This window comes from Pteronotus mesoamericanus, unplaced genomic scaffold, assembly GCF_021234165.1.
Source record: "Pteronotus mesoamericanus isolate MK-2021 breed Mesoamerican mustached bat unplaced genomic scaffold, CSHL_Meso_final contig_20, whole genome shotgun sequence".
Lineage (NCBI taxonomy): Eukaryota > Metazoa > Chordata > Mammalia > Chiroptera > Mormoopidae > Pteronotus > Pteronotus mesoamericanus.
In genome coordinates, this window is record NW_026555085.1 from 93,064,696 (window position 1) to 93,080,991 (window position 16,296).

Sequence of the window (16,296 nt, forward strand, 5' to 3'; positions counted from 1 at the left end):
CACTAATTGTTACTGCTGAACTATTTGAGAGCAAGTTGCAGGCATCATGGCACACACCCCTAAACACTTCAGCATATCTCTCTTAAGGACAAGTATATCCTCTTACAGAACCACAGTATAATTACCAAATAGAGGAATTTTAATGCTGGCTTCCCCAATGTACAGTTTATGTTCAAGTTTCTTTAATTGTCCCAGCAATGTTTCTTACAGCACTTTTCCCCCCATTCCCACACTTTCTGTCTATTTACTTATTTACTTTTAAAGGTTTTATTTATTTTTATTTTTAGAGAGAAGGGAAGAAAGGGAGGAAGAAAGGGAGAGGCACACTAATTTGAGAGAGAAACATGGATCAGTTGCTTCTTGTAGGTGCCCTGACTTGGGACTGAACCTGCAGCCCAGGCATGTGCCCTGACTGGGATTCAAACCCCTGACCTTTCGCTTTGCAGGACGACGCCCAACCGAATCACACCAGTCAGGGCCCAATCCAACACTTAAAAAAAAAAAAAAATCATTCACTGCATGCATTTACATGTTACGTCTCTTGTCACATTTAATCTGAAAGGATTTCTTGGCTTTGTTCTTTATGATATTGATATTTTTTAAGGATATAGGCTAGTTTTGTGAAATATTCCTCAATAGTGATATTAATTTGAATCATTTGATTAATGATGTCTGCCTGCTTGCTGAGAAGTTACAATTTTCCCATTGCAATTAAAACATATCCTATGAGAGAGCATCTGAAACTATGTCTATATCTTGTTCCTCATCAAACTTTTACCTACTGGTTTTAGATTCCTTTAATGATTCCTGCCTGAATTGATTTTTATGGCAACTTGCAGAATGGTGATACTCGTTCTTAAATTGATAATTATTTTGGATTAAATCTTCCAAAAAGGTTTTTCTAGAAAGATTGAGATATCGCTCTGGACACTGTAGGTCAGATGATGATCGGAGTAGGTGGAATAGTGTTTATATAGAATTATTTGTCTTTGTGTACTTAAGAACGCAAATACTTGAAAGGCAAAATCCTGCTGTTCTTCAGATCAAAATGCTTGCTGGTAGCTTTTCAAGCCCCGGAAAATGACCTGCCAACCAAAATGCCCTTCCGAGGCAGCAGCGTTGTTTTAGGGGCAGATGTTTTCTTCTGCTTTTTATTTGTAAGGCCAGAGAGCTCAGCGAACAAAAGTGGACAAATGCTGCGGCAGCCTGCCCCTCGGCGCAGAGGAGTAGATGGCAGTGGACCTGCAGGAGTTGACGTGCGGGAGTTGACGTGCGGGAGTCGCGCCGCTGGCTTGTGCGGCCCCTGCCTTCCAGACCCACAGTCCCCCCCTTCCACGCCAGCTGTCCCGGGGTCTGGGCACCACTTGCTTCTTTCCTTCTCCTCCAGTTAAAACCTGCTTAAGGAAGGAGTCAGGCATTAGGGATGATACAAATGTCTGATTTCCTAAAAAAAAAAAAAAAAATGCATTGTCTTTCTCAGGGGTATTTAGCATTTCACAGGTTTAAACCCTTAAATGACAGGAATATAGGTCTGACCAGAAGAGGCCAAAGAGGAGGGCCTTGTAGGGGAGAGGAGACAGGCAGTGAGAGGTCCAATGTACCCAACGTCACTGCGCCTGGACACGCTGCCTTGTGGGGCTGCCAGGCTCTGGTGGGCCTGGAGGCGTGGCTGACCCCCACGATGGAAGGATGGATGGATAGACAGACAGATAATAGATATGAAACAGACCCTCCCCTGACTGGTTCGACAGGCTCCATTCATCCTTATTTTCTTGCAATCCGTCTGGTGCCTCCACTCGTTTTCACTGAAAATGTAAGACCAAGGAAGCTTTCATTTGAACTTCTTCCATTTATACCTATTTACATCGGCTGTTGATGAGGCTACGTACTTTATTGTACCAATCTTGGATTTGTGTCAACTGGCTGAAAGGTGAACGTTCATTGAATTTCTTGTTACTCACCGGCTAGTCTCAAGACTATAAAAAACAAGGCTTTTTGGCTTGGAAATATTTTTATAACTCTATCCATTAAGAATGAGTTTAGCTACGAACAACATAAAGCGGGACAATAGCAACATAAACAAATCCAAGGTTCGTTAGATATAGCCTTGTTCCATGCTTGGCACTGAGGCCCAGGCAAGTCTTCAGGAGCCGACTGTTGTCTTTTTTGGGGGGAGGGGAGGAGGTGTTTGTGTGTCCTCCTGTTTTAAAGAGGCTGCTGCGTCTTCCAGGTGGGAAGGAGAGAGAAACAGGGTGAAGAGAGAAAGGTAAGAGGGCCAAAGGCCACAGGTACATTTTACAAAAGCTTTCCGAGAAACTGCGACTCACTCCACTGCGTCCCACGCATTCCCTCCTGCAGCTCCCGCTCAGTGCGCCCTGGCCTTGTGTGCAGGGCCCTGTCCTGGGTTCTAGGATCATGCGATGAGGCTCTGACACAAGCCGTGTGTAGGGAGACGGAGCAGAAAATATTTATATGCTTTAAATGGTGCTTTGGAGAAAACTATAGCAAAGAATGGGGACTCAGAATTGGGTGCTTGGCCACCACAGCCAGAGGGAGTTTGGAGAAGTGAGTTTTTAGCCAAGCACATGGCTGCCCAGAACACAATGGACTTCTTAAGGAAGGAGGGAGAATTGACAATGTGTAGGAAACTAGCACGATCATTTAATCTATTATTTGTATGTGTACACATATATAAAAACAAGGTAGTCTAAAAATTAGCTCGTTGTTTAACAAGAAGCTCTGTGTCGGGATTATTTAGATTCATTACTTCCAGGGAAGCCACTGTGGGGGAACCCACGGCTTTTTCTAGGTGTTTCTAGCTGCAAGTAGTCTTTATGGGGTTGGTTCTTACAGACTGAAAACTGGAGAAGAAAAAGGAAATAGTAGATAATGTTTACTGGGTGCTTATTATGGGCCAGGAACTGATCTAAGCACTTAACATTGGCTCAGTTCAGCCTCGTAGGGTGTGTTTGTGAGGTTCAGTAGGATATCATTCCCATTCACAAAAGCAGAAACTGAGGCACAGAGAAGCTAATGAGTTGTCCAGGGCTACATAGCTACAAAGTGGCAGAGCCCAGATTTGATCACAGCGGGGAACCCTTTCTTTTCATCACTGAGGTATAATCTCAAGGGCTTATAATTGTATTGCTTATGCAAATGGAGAGGTTAGAGGCAAGTTGAGCATCCTATAAACAGCAGCACTTAAAACATGCGGTTCTCTGGGAGGTAGAAGCAAGTTTTCCTCTCCTCACATATAAGCAAGATCTCAGTTATTTATTTACAGAGGCAAGAAGGTCCAAAATAAATCTCCAAGCTTCGCCTTAGCCAATATTTATAAGCTCTTTCCTACTAAGTCTTTCACCAGAGTTGAACATTCGCTGATTTAAGTTTCACTTTTTTTCATTACCTATGACTACACTTGAACTATTTTACAGTGAAAAAGTCCAAAAATATATATAGCATGATGGAAGAGGAAAGATAAATAAAAGGAGGGACAGCCAGGGGAGCAGCGTTCTGGAGAAGGGTAAAGCAGATGGACTCCATTGACGGATGTTCTAAGTGCAGGCGTTCATTCCATTCGACGGTGCTTTGCTCTCGGATTTGTTTCCTCTGGCAAGCTGATTATTCTTTTGATGGTGTCAACTTTCTTTTCTCCCCTTCAAAAACCTCGGTCTTCACCTTCTCTCTCAGACCCCAGGGAAGAGGCCCCTGCATGTGTTGGCATGTTCCAGTTCCTCTCACTCATCTGCAACTGTCTGGATTGCTTGCATGTCTGACTTTGCCTTCCTTTTCCTTCCTTCCCACCTCGCGACCCGGCCCCCACTGTCTGCTCTAGGCCTGCCTGTGCACCTGTCTCGTCCACTGACCTGCTCTCGGGTTGGGGGGTGAGGCTCCTGCAATTTCTCAGGTGGCCCATGTTCTCCCATGGCACACTGTGCCTCTGAAATTGGGGCTCCTTCTGGAAGCGTGTCTTTCCCCCACTTTCCCCGTATTCTCACCTTTCTTACCTGGAGAAGCACCATTCGAACTTAAAAAAATTCCACTATACCCATGGCTGGTGTAGCTCAGTGGATTGAGTCCCCAGTAGACTTCCAGTCAGGGTACCTGCCTGAGTTGCAGGCCAGGTCTCCAGTAGGGGGCGTGCAAGAGGCAACCACACATTGATGTTTCTCTCCCTCTCTTTATCCTTCCTTTCCCCTCTCTCTAAAAATAAATAAGATCTTAAAAAAAAAAAAAATTCAGCTTTAGTCTTGGCCTCTCCCAGAGCTTCGCTGATCCGCAGAGTTGAGGTGAAACATCCTGCTGTTGGGCTTTGCTGCCATTTTTGCAGTGGACCACAGTAAACGAGGGCGTGCGTGTGTGTGTAGGGGGCCCCCCTCCCACTTGGCACTCTGGATCTGTTACATAAAAGACTTTAAGTAACGGATGCATATGAGTGAATGTACACAAGCATGCGTAGTTCCTTCTTCACCCCGAGAAAATCTTGCTGTTCTCCCAAACCGTAATTCTGTTTCTCTCCTCCCCCAGTTACGGAGGTCAATGAAGAAACAATAACTGCCCCGGAGACCCCTCTGGGTCTAGTCCCCACTTACCCTTGTTGCATTGGGCACTACTGACTTCCCTCTGGGCCACACTTCTCCCTTCGTTCTTGCTGTCTGTGACATGGTGGCTTCCTCCTTGTATTATGCCCACTTTGTACAGTTCCCCTTTGTCTGCCCACCACTCACTGTGGTGTTCCCCTGGGGCTTTTTATCCGGCCTGCCAGCTCTCCCCAGACACCCGCGCCCGTGGCTTTGAACGGCTGTGTCTGGGGCCTCCCTCACACCTCCCTGTCTCTGCCGCGTCCCATTTCCCATCCTGGTGACCTGCCTGCTGCAGCCTCTTGCCGGATGCCTAGTCCTTCCTTTTGCTGTGACCCCAGGCTGTGCAGAACCCTCTCTTTATCTTCTTTATCTTCTTTCCATAAAATTGCCCCTTTTCCCTCACCCCTGAACAACTGCCCACCAGCATTCCTTCCACCTCTATAGATTTGTCTGTTCTGGACATTTTGTGGGAATGGAGTCATATGTGTTTTAAGTGACTAGTTTATTTCACTTAGCATAATGTTTTCAAGGCTTAGCCCTAGGTCATTCCTTTTTGCTGTATATATGCCACATTTTGTTTGTTGATTGATATAGATTTAAGATTGTTTTGACTTTTTGGCTGTTATGAATAGTGTTGCCCTGAACAGCTGTATCCAAGGTTTGTGTGCTCGTCTGTTTTCTAGTTTTTTTTAAAAAAATCAACTTATTTGAGATACAGCGCACATAGCATACAAGTCACCCATTGAAAGTGTGCCACCCAAAGGTGTGCACGGGTATGTGCCGCCATCTCTACAGTCAATGCACAACGTTTCCGTCACCTCAGAAAGGAGCCCTGTCACCCCGGGCAGCCATTCCTCTGTCTCCTCATGACCCCCAGCCCTAAGCAACCACGGACCTACTCTCTGTCTGTATAGATTTGCCTACTCACACACAAGGCTCAAGTGCATTTTTGAAAGAAAGTCTGTTTATTACAGTTCCCTTAAGAATAGAATTGTGAGTTAATTTTTGGAAACTTTGTCTTCAGCCTCCTTGAGATGTGTAAGAAAGTCTCCTCTAGTGAGTTCTTTCCCCAGTGGGTGGGTCCTCCGTCTTCCTCAGTGAGCTCGTTTCTGGAGACTGGGCCGGGGAGCGGTTCCAGCGTCATGTCTCTGGAAACAGAGAGGACCTGCCGCCTGCGGTCCTATGGGCCTCCCCTCCTGTGTGACGAGTGGGGACTCTCCAAGCTCGTCCTCCTTCACAGAAGTGAGCCGTAGAGACCCGCGGGCACTGGATCCCTTGGATCCTTAGCCCTCCTCAGGAACAGGCCGGGTCGGTGAGAACTGCTGATGAGGTCTGTGCGTTTGCTAGGAAATCCAGGTCAAGCCTCGTTCCTGCAGCTGAGACCAATGCATCCTGTTTCCACATCCTGTTTGTGGCAGGGCTGTGGATGGGGAGGGAACACCGGGTCTTTCCATGGGGAAGGTGCCACATGTACACTGGCATGAGGAAGCCATGGGGAGGCATGTCCTTTAGAATAGTTCACATGTGGGATTGGCCTGGTTCTGGTGGATGTGTCCTCGCTGAGTGCCCCGTCCTCTTGTTAGAGCAGCACCGGGGGGCCCAGGGCCCACTGGTGTCTGGTCCTTGGAGCTCACCAGGGTGGGAGGTACAGGCAGAGAGCAGCAAGCTTAGGTGTCACGAAGTGAATGGGCCACACCAAGAACCAGGCATCAGTATGTGATGTATATTATGTATTCTTTTGTTTCACTCCGTTTACCAGTCGCTATCTGCCAAGGCTGTGGGCTCGAGGGCAAGGTCACCGTCCAGGGGCCTGGCGCCTTCAGGGCGCTCCCCATCTGTGACTGATCTTCCGGGTCACGCCCCAACTTCCCCCCCTCCGCCCCCGTTCCTCCACCTCGGGCTTCAGCTCACTTACACAGTGATGGGTGTGAGTCACGTGGTCTCCAAGGTCCCTTCTTCCTGAGCCACCTTTCATATTCTGACCCAGTCCAAAGCACGTCTTGGCACCAGCCAGCTCTGTGTAGACTGTCCACGTATGCAGCTTGCTGTCACGGCGTCGGTTTTGGTGTGGACAGAGCCTCGGCCTGAATTTAAGCCCTGCGTGTTGTGGATTTAACTCCTCTAAGCCTCAGGTTCCTAATTGATGAAACAAGCATCCTGAAAGCTCTTCCTGAGGGTCATTGTGTGACATGCCAGTCATGGAGCCTGGCATATGATAGGCGCATGCATTCCCCTGTTCTGTCCCCACCGCCTCTGCACTATAGGGCGCTGCCCAGGACAAGGGCAGTGTGGCGGTAGCTTTTATCCTCAGTCTCATCAGGCGGGTCCGCGCACAGAGCTCGTTGATGGCCGCAGCCACTTACAATACGCCATTCCCACCTGAGCTTTCCTTTCCATGCCCCAGAGAGGGGGAGGTCGGGGACAGCCACCGTTCCCACAGAGCCCTCGCGGTCCAGCATGCTCTGAGGTATGTGTTTGTGCGGGCGGATCCGTGCCCGCTCACGTGCGTGCTGCGTCTCACAGCATATTTGAAGGGCTCAACATTCCAGAATGCAGGAGCTCAGGGCTGGGGGCAGCTGTGCCAGAATCCTCCACCTCAGCTGTCGCCTGTTACTTCGTCTGGGGAGTGAGCCTCCAGCTGGCCCAACCCGGCTCCAGTCCGCACGCCCGGGCCGCGTCCTTTCTGTGCGACTGTGGGAGACAGACGCGATGGCTAGGAAGTACTCAGTGTGGCGGGTGGCTGCCGGTTATTCTCTCTTCTGCAGGTGAGGTCATTGGAATATGGGGCCCAGGGAGGAGGGGGGATCGGAGGGAGGCTGTGTGTAAATTAATGGATTCCCATCGCTGCAAGGATAAGGGAAGACCCATGCCTGCAATTTCCATGTGTAAATCCTTCTAACAAAAATGGCATGTAAACATTAGTTTACAGTTAAGGAAACCGAGCTTTAGAGAGACTCCATGGCTTTCCAAGATCAGGATCACAGCCCTGGGGCAAGGCAGAGGTGGACTTCTGACCCAGACCTGTTTATCTGGTGGAGTCAGGCCTCCTGTCGGTACACTCCACCACAGGGGCCGCGTGAGGACCGATGTGCCAAGGGGAGACCGGTGATGGGCTCGGCCGCTGGTGAGGTTTCCCAGGGTAAACCTTTTTCAGGTTTCTGCTGCGTGGGTGAGTGTGCTAGGTCCTGGAAGGGTGGATAGAAGAGGAAGGGTGGCTGTCCTGCAGCCCGAAGATGAACTGGTACAAGGTTGTGTGAGAGTGCAGGGGAATTGCCGGAGGAGGGGCAGCCTGTCCCCCGGGGGGCGGTGTGGAGCTGGGCACCACATAGATTCCATGTTAGCCAGGGTTCTGTAGGAGAAGCTGACGTTCAGGCGCGTTGTGATGGCATTTTGACCTTACGCATTGGTGGGGGCTGGTTCTGCAGCCAGGTGAGGCTGATGATGTGACGTGAAGTCAACAGGACTGGCTCTTGGGGCAAAAAAGATGCAGGACAGATGCAGGGGAAAGAGGACAAACGGCCACCTGCAGGAATGGGCTGAAACCCACATCATCTCCCCACCTCCGCCTTGACCGGCGCGAGGAACCTGCAGAAGCACCCGGCGCCCCTCCTTCCTCTGGAGCAGAGTAGGCCACAGGTCCGGGACTTGGAGAGTCCAAGGAGGGGACTCTGCAGGAATCTGACCACTGCTGGCCTAGCTACTGCCCCGTGTGCACCGTGAGCCAGGGGACGTGCAATGACACGTCTCAGCTGAAAGGCAATGGCTAGTGCTCTTCTTCCGCCCACCGCATCTCACATGACTATCCCGTGTGGCCCACACTGACCTAGAACTGTGCAGGGAGAAGACTCTGGGAAATACCCTCCAGCTGAGCTAAACCTACGGGCTAAAGCCCACCGTGGGCTCCCAAAGGAGTGAGCACAGGAGGGCTGAGTGGGCAGTTCCCTAGGGAAAAAACGGGGTGGGGCACAAACAAGGCATGCTGAGCTGTGCAGGTGTGGCCCTTGAGGGCGGGCCCAGGGCTGAGCATCCGCGCGGCCCAAGGACCCACTCGCCGGAGCAGCTCAGGCGTTGCCTGGCAGTGGGTTTTGCATATTAGGACCACTGTCTAAGTGAGGAGGTGGGACTGGATGCCCCGCAGGAGACAGGGAGACCAGTGCTCAGGGGAGAGATCCTGAAGGTCCAAAAACTGGGCAGAGCCTTTCTTTATCATGTGTCTGATTTTAAAATTCTTCCATCCATCGGCTCATTCTGACATCTAGTCCTTAAGGAGTGTCTCCTGCATTCCAGGCACTGGGAATGGATTCACGTTCCTCAACACTAAACCCAGCCACCAACCTCTTATCTAAAATCTTGGTCCTCGTAAAACCTTACAGTCAGGTTAACACTGGAGGAATGCTAACTGCTCGTTCTGCATCTTACAGTGCTCTTGCATTCTTTTTAAAAATTCTCACTTATGAAACTGCTGTCTGTGTCTTGGAGGTGTTGACTAGAAGGATATGGAGGGATGGAGAAGGAGGATGTGTTTCCCAGTATCGGAGTTAAGTCAGCGGCTTCAAGTGGAGTCACGCACCCGAATTAGCTGCAGAGCTTGAAAAGACAGACCCTCAGGCCCCGCCCAGGTGCAATGACTTGGTTTGACCAGATGGGGAACCCGGGAGCCTTGAACACTTGCCCCAGGAGGTTTTCAAGCAGCCTGCTTGCTTTTGTGAGTCTCTGCCAAAACCCATTTCTTGTCTGTCAGATGGAAGCTCTGTGGTTCTGCTGCACATCTCAATCACTGGTGGAACAGGGGCCACCCCGCTGGATGCTGGCAGAGGTCATGTGTCATCGTGGTGGCCCTGGCAGTGTGCCGCCTGGTGTGGACTCATCTCCAGCACATGCTGGTGTGTCGCTTCAGATAAAGCCACAGGATCGGGGGGAGGATGCGAAGCCATCAGAGGGCAAAGGGAGACCAGCCAGCGGGATTACAAAGTACATACAGGGAGCTGCTTAGTGGGTGCGGAGCTGGGGGGCGCAGGGATGGGACAGAGATGTGCAGGACTCTAAATAAAACCGGGATGGGCACGGCGCCGGATGGTAACTGGACTTACTGTGGTGATTGCCCAACATACGCAAATATGAAATCACTATGTAGTACCTCCAAAACCAACACTGTATGTCCCTTATACCTCAATAAAAAATGAGATCTGAGGAGAGGTGACTGTGAGTTCCCATTGCCGTAGTATTTGTAACATAAAGCATTTCCACCCGCTATTTCTGAAGGAATGAAAAGCAACAAAAACGAAAGGAGGGTTAAATTGGCTTGTTTATGGCAGTGGTCACCGTGGAAAAAACCCACCCAGGCCTCTGTGCTGCCACCAGGAGACCCTGGAGGGTGGCCTGCCGCTGCGCCTCCAGCAGGCTGTCAGCGAGGCTGGGAAGGGTGCCCTGCACCCACGCTCCTCCGACTTTGGCCTTCAGAGGTGGCTTCACGGACTCTCCCGCGCCCCTCAGAGCAGCTGGCAGGAGACACGCTGGCCGCCCCGGCCCCCACATCCCTCCCCGGCTTCCTCTGCAGCCACACAGCCCAGCAGCCAGTATGGCCAGCGTGGCTCGGGCCGTGGTGAATGGCAGCTGCTGTTTGTTTCCACTGAGAAAGTTCTGACCAGCTTCCTGTGCCATCTCCATGGAAACAGACCGGGGAGATAATTGAACGGAGCCGCTCTTCCTCCCTTCGCCCCTCTCCCTGTCCCCACCTTGAGGCTGAGGCTGGCACAGGCCAGCTCTTTGCAGCCAGCCTCTCCCCGCAGGCCCAGGCGCATCTGAGAAGAACGGCAAAGGCTGTTTTTCCTGAGAGTGCCAACCTCCCCCGGGATGAGTTACCCCAACTGCAGCCTGTCCCGTCAGGGTGGCGGGGCCCTCATCACGCCCATTCCTGAGCTGGGGCCTGTGGCACACATCCCGATAACCAAGTGGCTTTGCAGAGAAACAGCAGAAGCTTCCTGCCAGCCAGCCCGCCTCAAATCTCAGCCACGTTTCCTTGCTGAAAAGCCTTGCTCGGACCACGTATTTATGACACGTATGCAGTAAATTTAAAGGGGAAATAGAGGGAAGGGATAATTTCACTCCCTTTACAGAAAAATAGCAGCCATGGAAAAAAAGGTCAACAAAGCTGCTTACACTTTATTTTGCTCATGTTATAAAAACTAGCTTTTGTGGTAAAAACAATGTGCTAAAACTCTGTTTTATTTTATTTTGCTTTTGACAGTTCAGTAATTCTTAAGATATAAAGACCTAAATAAAACGTGAAGTTCACGTCCAGGCCCTAAACGGAAGGCATTTAGCTTTTACTGATTCCATCGAACCCAGACTGAGCAGTCGGTGGAGTTCAAGGCCTTTTCCTTTTTTAAATACCTGAATTTGCATGCCCGTGTGGAGGAAACCTCCAAAGTCAGAGCTTCGCCTGGGGCCTTGGACTCCAGGGCCCAGCCACAAATTCGCCTGCCCTATCTTTCAGTGCCTGTGTGTAGGGAAAATGCATTGTGTTTTGGCTTTTGGCTCACAGTGCTGTGCCCGGCCCTGTGAATACAGCGAGGAACAGACAGGAGAGCCCCCTCCCTTCATGAATCAGGTATTTTAGTGGGAAGGACATGGGTGTGGGTGTCAGAAGAGCGGAGCTGAAGCCCAACTCCGTAACTTCCAATAAGAAGAGTCCTATGAACATTGCAGGCCTCAGTCTCTTCATCTGTGTAATGGGCTCATTCTGTTTGGAGTCTCCGTGAGCCTGAACTGCAGTGCGATTTACATGACTCTACTTGATAAACCAGCCCCGGTGCCGTAGAGAAAAGCTGGTCATTTTCATCCCTCAGCCGCTGAGTCAGGATTCCGTTCCCTTACACACACCCAAAACCTGACCGCCGTGTTGAGGCACATGGGCGCATATTCTTTTTCACATATCAAGGAGTCTGAAGGTTTTCATATAACAAGGCTGATATAGCTGCTCAAGGAAGTATTTTCTTTCCTCCGCCATCCATAGTATGTGACTCTCTTCCTTATGAGAAAATGACCACGTCTTGGGCATCGTGCCCATGTTTTGGGCAGTTACTAAAGGGAAGGGCAAAAGACACGTGAAAACTGAGTCAGTCCTTTTCATTATACAAATACTAGCTTTCCCAGAAAAACCCTGCTGTAAAGTTCCAGCTCCATGCTCTTGGGGAGAGGCTGGTACCTGGTCTCGGCTAACTGCAAAGGAGTGTGGGGAGGTGAGTATTTTACAGGGTACCCATCCCCCCGGACAGAGCCCGGGTTTGGTGGTGAGGAAGGAGATGAGCATGGATATGAGGAGGGGAGGCATCTGGTCTCGCCTGCTGTAGCCACTCATTCTGCCGCTGCTGTCTCGCAGCTTGTCCCTATAATCTGGCCAGTGATACTGTAGACCCCTCGAAGGCACGGGCCGTGTGTACACGTCCCTCACAAGCTGAACAGGGCTTCGTCATCTCCACCAAGCAATAAATAGAACATAAACAGTCATCACTGGTTGTTTTCACATAAGACTGGTCCGTTACTGATGCCGTTTTATGCGATCTTACATGCAAAATAATATTATATGCCCTCTAGTATGCCGTGGGCATATTCTGAAGATTAGGCACTGCATTGGAAAACTTGGAAGGAATTTGTAACCTTCCAGGGCTCTCAGCAGTGCTATCCGCATCAAAGCTGGCGTCCACACAGCAAGGCTTGATCGAGGTCTTAGGCAGTTTAGCCCCCACGAGGCCACGAATGAAGAATAATAATACGGCCTGGGTAGACAAGAGGTCTTTGGAAACTGTGGAGGATGGATGTGTGCTCCCCCAGCTTTGCTTCTCCCTGCCCCGGGCCCACGTCGCGGGCAAGTTCAGCTCTGCACGTCTGCACTTGGTATCGAGTGAAGCTGAGGCCCGGCCACAACCAGGCCGTGGGCCTCCACTGCGGAGAGATGGCTCCTGCATGCTTTTCAGGCATGAAACTCTTCAGCTTCCGCCGGTGCCCTGCATCATTAACTTTCGGTACCAGTTACCGATTGGTGACTGAAAGGACACAAGTCTCTTTCCGTGCACCTCTGTGAAGGATTTTCAGCTTCAACCTGGCTGGAGCCTGTTCTCAGCCTGGAGAGCTTGTTGGCCATCCCGGGTGCCAGGGAATTGGCCCCTTCCCTGTTAAGAAACTGCAGTGCGTTTTGAGAAGGACGTAGACTTAACTCCACAGGGGGAGCCGACTAAAAGAAAAGGCCGGCAGTTAGACTCACTGGCTTCTTTTGCAGCCTTGCATGTGCAGACTTGCTCCAAATAGCACATAAGTCATATTTGACTGAAGCGTCTAGAAAACCTACACCATCAGTAACATTATTGTCTATATTTTGCATAGCAGGAAACTGGGATTTAACGGGACAAAGTCACTTGTGCCAAAAGTTACTAGTTAGTAAGTGATAGAGTTGGGCTTTTGAACCTTAGGGGTTGGATTCCAGAAGCCATGTTGGGAGTCATTTTTCTGGGCAGCTTCCTGGATAGTGGGCCTTAGGAAAACAGTTGAGATAACGTTATTCACGTCTAGATACCAGTAAGTGGCCCATGTGACTCTGCATTGACATCATGTTCAGTCATTGGTGTGGGTTTTCTTTTTAATTCTAAGAAAAACATGAATTGTGGTGTGAAGTGTGATTGAGAAGAGAAAGAAATTATTATATCCATCCAAAATATTTGAAAGAAGTAAGTTTAAAAAACAAAAAAAAAAAGGAGGAACCTGGGCAATGCAGAAACTGCCAGCCTCTGGGAGCTGCATAGCGGCCGTGCTCCGGAGAAGAGTTATAAGAGGTCACATTTCTGGGGAACTTACCAAGTGCCAGGCGCTGTGCTAAGCTCTTTCCATTCACCGTCTCATGTAACTCTCCTAATAGCCCATTAAGGTGGGTACTGATTGTATCTTCATCACATCACATGAAAGGGAAGTGTGGCTGAGGTTGTGGCAGGGCCGTCCCAGGTGCGCCTGACTCCTGAGTGTGTGAGCGCCTGGCCTTGGGCCTTGGATTTGGTACTTCAGACACCTACCTGCATGTTCGTTTAGGAAGGTGACCTTGTGATAAAAGCCAGAAAGTACAGCCTGGAAACAGACTGGGAAATGAAAGAAAAAGCCTCCGTGGGGTTATTTTCACCAGAGTGACAAAATGTCACCCACGTTGTCATTCATACTGAATAGCCAGGGAGTTCTAACAATATGCCAGACTTTGGCAATAGAATTACTTTCCATCCAAGCCAGTGATTTTGCAAAGCTGAATTCTATCCTGTGTGTGAAATGCAGCAGCTGTTGGCCTGGAAGGGCCCGATCCCAAAGGGAAAGAGAGAGGCACGCAGGCTGGGGTTTTGAGGTGGCGCTCACCCCGTGCACCCACCTGCCCGTGAGGCGAGCACCTCCCGCGCTGTGGACGCTCTGTGCCTCTTGCCTCGCCCGAGTCCTGGCCCTGGGGCTGAGAAAGGGGCCGGCCCTTGCATTTTTACAGGCAGTAGATAGTGTAAATAGGAGTTTGTTTCATATATATTTCTATCAAATAGACGAGAGATATATACTCCTAGGATGAAAAATACCTTTGATACCCAAAGGGTAATCAGACATATCAAATTAAGGAATTACTTATTTTACACAAAATTATTTGTCATTAAATATGCAAAATATGAATATGAGTAGTTATGTTTAAGTCATAAAGAAAAGGAAAATAGCAACTTATTAAACGCTGCTCAACACCTTTACCTTCCTCCACGTCCCCCTGGACATGCACAATTCAGTAGCACAGCTGTCTCAGCCCTTTCTCTGTGTCCTCAGGAGAACGCTGCTGGCATTGGGGACAGCCTTGGCAGGCCTGGGATGGTGCAGGAAAAGACCGAGACACACAGCAAAAGCCCCGATTCAGAATTCAGCAGGAAAGAAACTAATGGAGAAGTGTATTTCCGGAGACTCAAGATAAAGAACCTTAAAAAAGTCCCTCAAGTATAGGTTTTCTAGTAACGCATAACATATGTTCCTGTCTTAGACACTGGGTTATAACAGTTTTCCTTTCTTTTTTTCCACCCCTTTTTTCCTTTCTTTCTTTTTTCTTTTCTCTTTTTTTGTTATGATGTTTCTGGACAGTCCATCAAAACAAAAACATGAAGTCTATTTTAGGAATTCCTTTGTGCCTGGGCAGTCATTCTACTTGCCTGGTGTGCCAGACTAAGTGTGTACCAGTGAGATAGAGTTGTCTTTGCCTGGAGGTGTCTCCGACTATTTGTATATAAATAGACATGAGAAGAAAAGTGAATTTGAGCCAAATTGGTTGGCCCCCTCTCCTTCCACAAGCACACAAGAGGATCAAGCGGTTACAACACAACCAAATCTTGAAAGGTGTTGTTGAAATACTTACTCTTAATAAACCCGTAGGCCATGTTCGAATTTGGTGTTGAAAACATGCTCTGTCTTCACAAGTTCTTCTCAGGATCACCTCAGTAACTTACAAGAACAGGGCCAGAACATGCTCTATGAATTTCTGTTTTGTAAACAGGAAACAGTATGGCGACGTGGGCAGGCCATTGAACTCGGGTCTGAGCCAGGGCTTCTGCACCGGGATCGGCCCCTGGCCAGCTCTGTCTGGGTCTTCAGGCAGGTCATCTTCCCAGGTCTCTCTGATAATCCTGTTCTGTGATGGGAGGATCAATGAGTGTGTTTTCTTTAAGGGACAGCATTTTATACAGATGCAAAGAATTCAGTTTTGACATGTGTTAGTTTCTCCTTCTCTGTGGTCTTACGAGGCTCTCTGCTGAGAAGCCATAGACTCAGTAAAAAAAGGGGCCACCTAGGATTTACTCTTCTCGTGACGTTTGAGTCAGTAATATCGTTTGTGTAAAAATGATTTTAATATTATCCGAGTTGGAAAAGGTAAAAGGTGCTCTCCTGCTCTTCATTCCCCCCACTGACCACTCCCCCTAAGTCCCACTGCCTGCTTCATCTTCTTTTCCTGGCCCCTGAGAATTGGATTGTCCCTGAGCTCATCCTTCAATACAGCTTCTCCCCATTAGGTTCGTGTGTCTCCTAGCTTTTGATATGTAAGCGACTTCCAAATTTCCTCAACAGCCCTCAACAACTCCCCAGAACTCGCATCCCGTACATCCCATCTCCCCTGCATCCCCACAAGGATGCTCATAAGCAACACGGCCAAACTCCTTTCCTCCTCTGCCCTTCCTGACCCAGTCCCCCCATTTGGGGGACTGCATGTTATGTCAACACGTTATTAAGGTCTCTGCTCAGCTGTCATCTCTTCAGAGAGGGCTTCTCTGTCCGTTCCATCTGAAATTCTCCCCACTTCTTAATCTGTATCCCGCACCCTGCTCCTCTCCCCATCCTAGCTCCAAGAGAACAGGGATCTTACCTGTCTTCTTTATCACTGTTTGCAGTGCCTGAGAGGAAGGCAGACTGTAATGGGGGCCAAACAAATATTTATGGAAGGAAGGGAGGGAGGGAGGGAAGGAGGGACGGAGGGCGGAAGAAAATGGAGGAAGCAATTTAACATAGAATTTACTAAACACTGAGGTAGGATAGAAGGACTTGGTTAAGTTCTAGGGATGCTGTCTTAATTTTTTAAAATCTAATTTATGAATTCCTTATGAATTTCCTTTAGGGCTTTTTTGAGGGCTAAAGGAGTTTGGGGATCTTGAGGGAAAACATTAACATG

General features: G+C 49.3%; 1 protein-coding gene across 3 annotated transcripts in view; it reads left to right on the top strand.

The window, feature by feature from the left end:
- The window catches only part of SASH1 (SAM and SH3 domain containing 1), a 209,595-nt gene that overhangs the window by 124,517 nt on the left and 68,782 nt on the right, over positions 1–16,296 (top strand). Inside the window, exon 1 of one of the 3 annotated variants that reach the window (XM_054570088.1) lies at positions 7,324–7,348. The exons of the other annotated variants lie outside the window; for them this stretch is intronic. The gene's annotated coding sequence lies outside the window, so the exon portion shown is untranslated. Of the gene's footprint in view, positions 1–7,323; positions 7,349–16,296 lie in introns of those variants that run through there. 3 annotated transcript variants of the gene reach the window in all.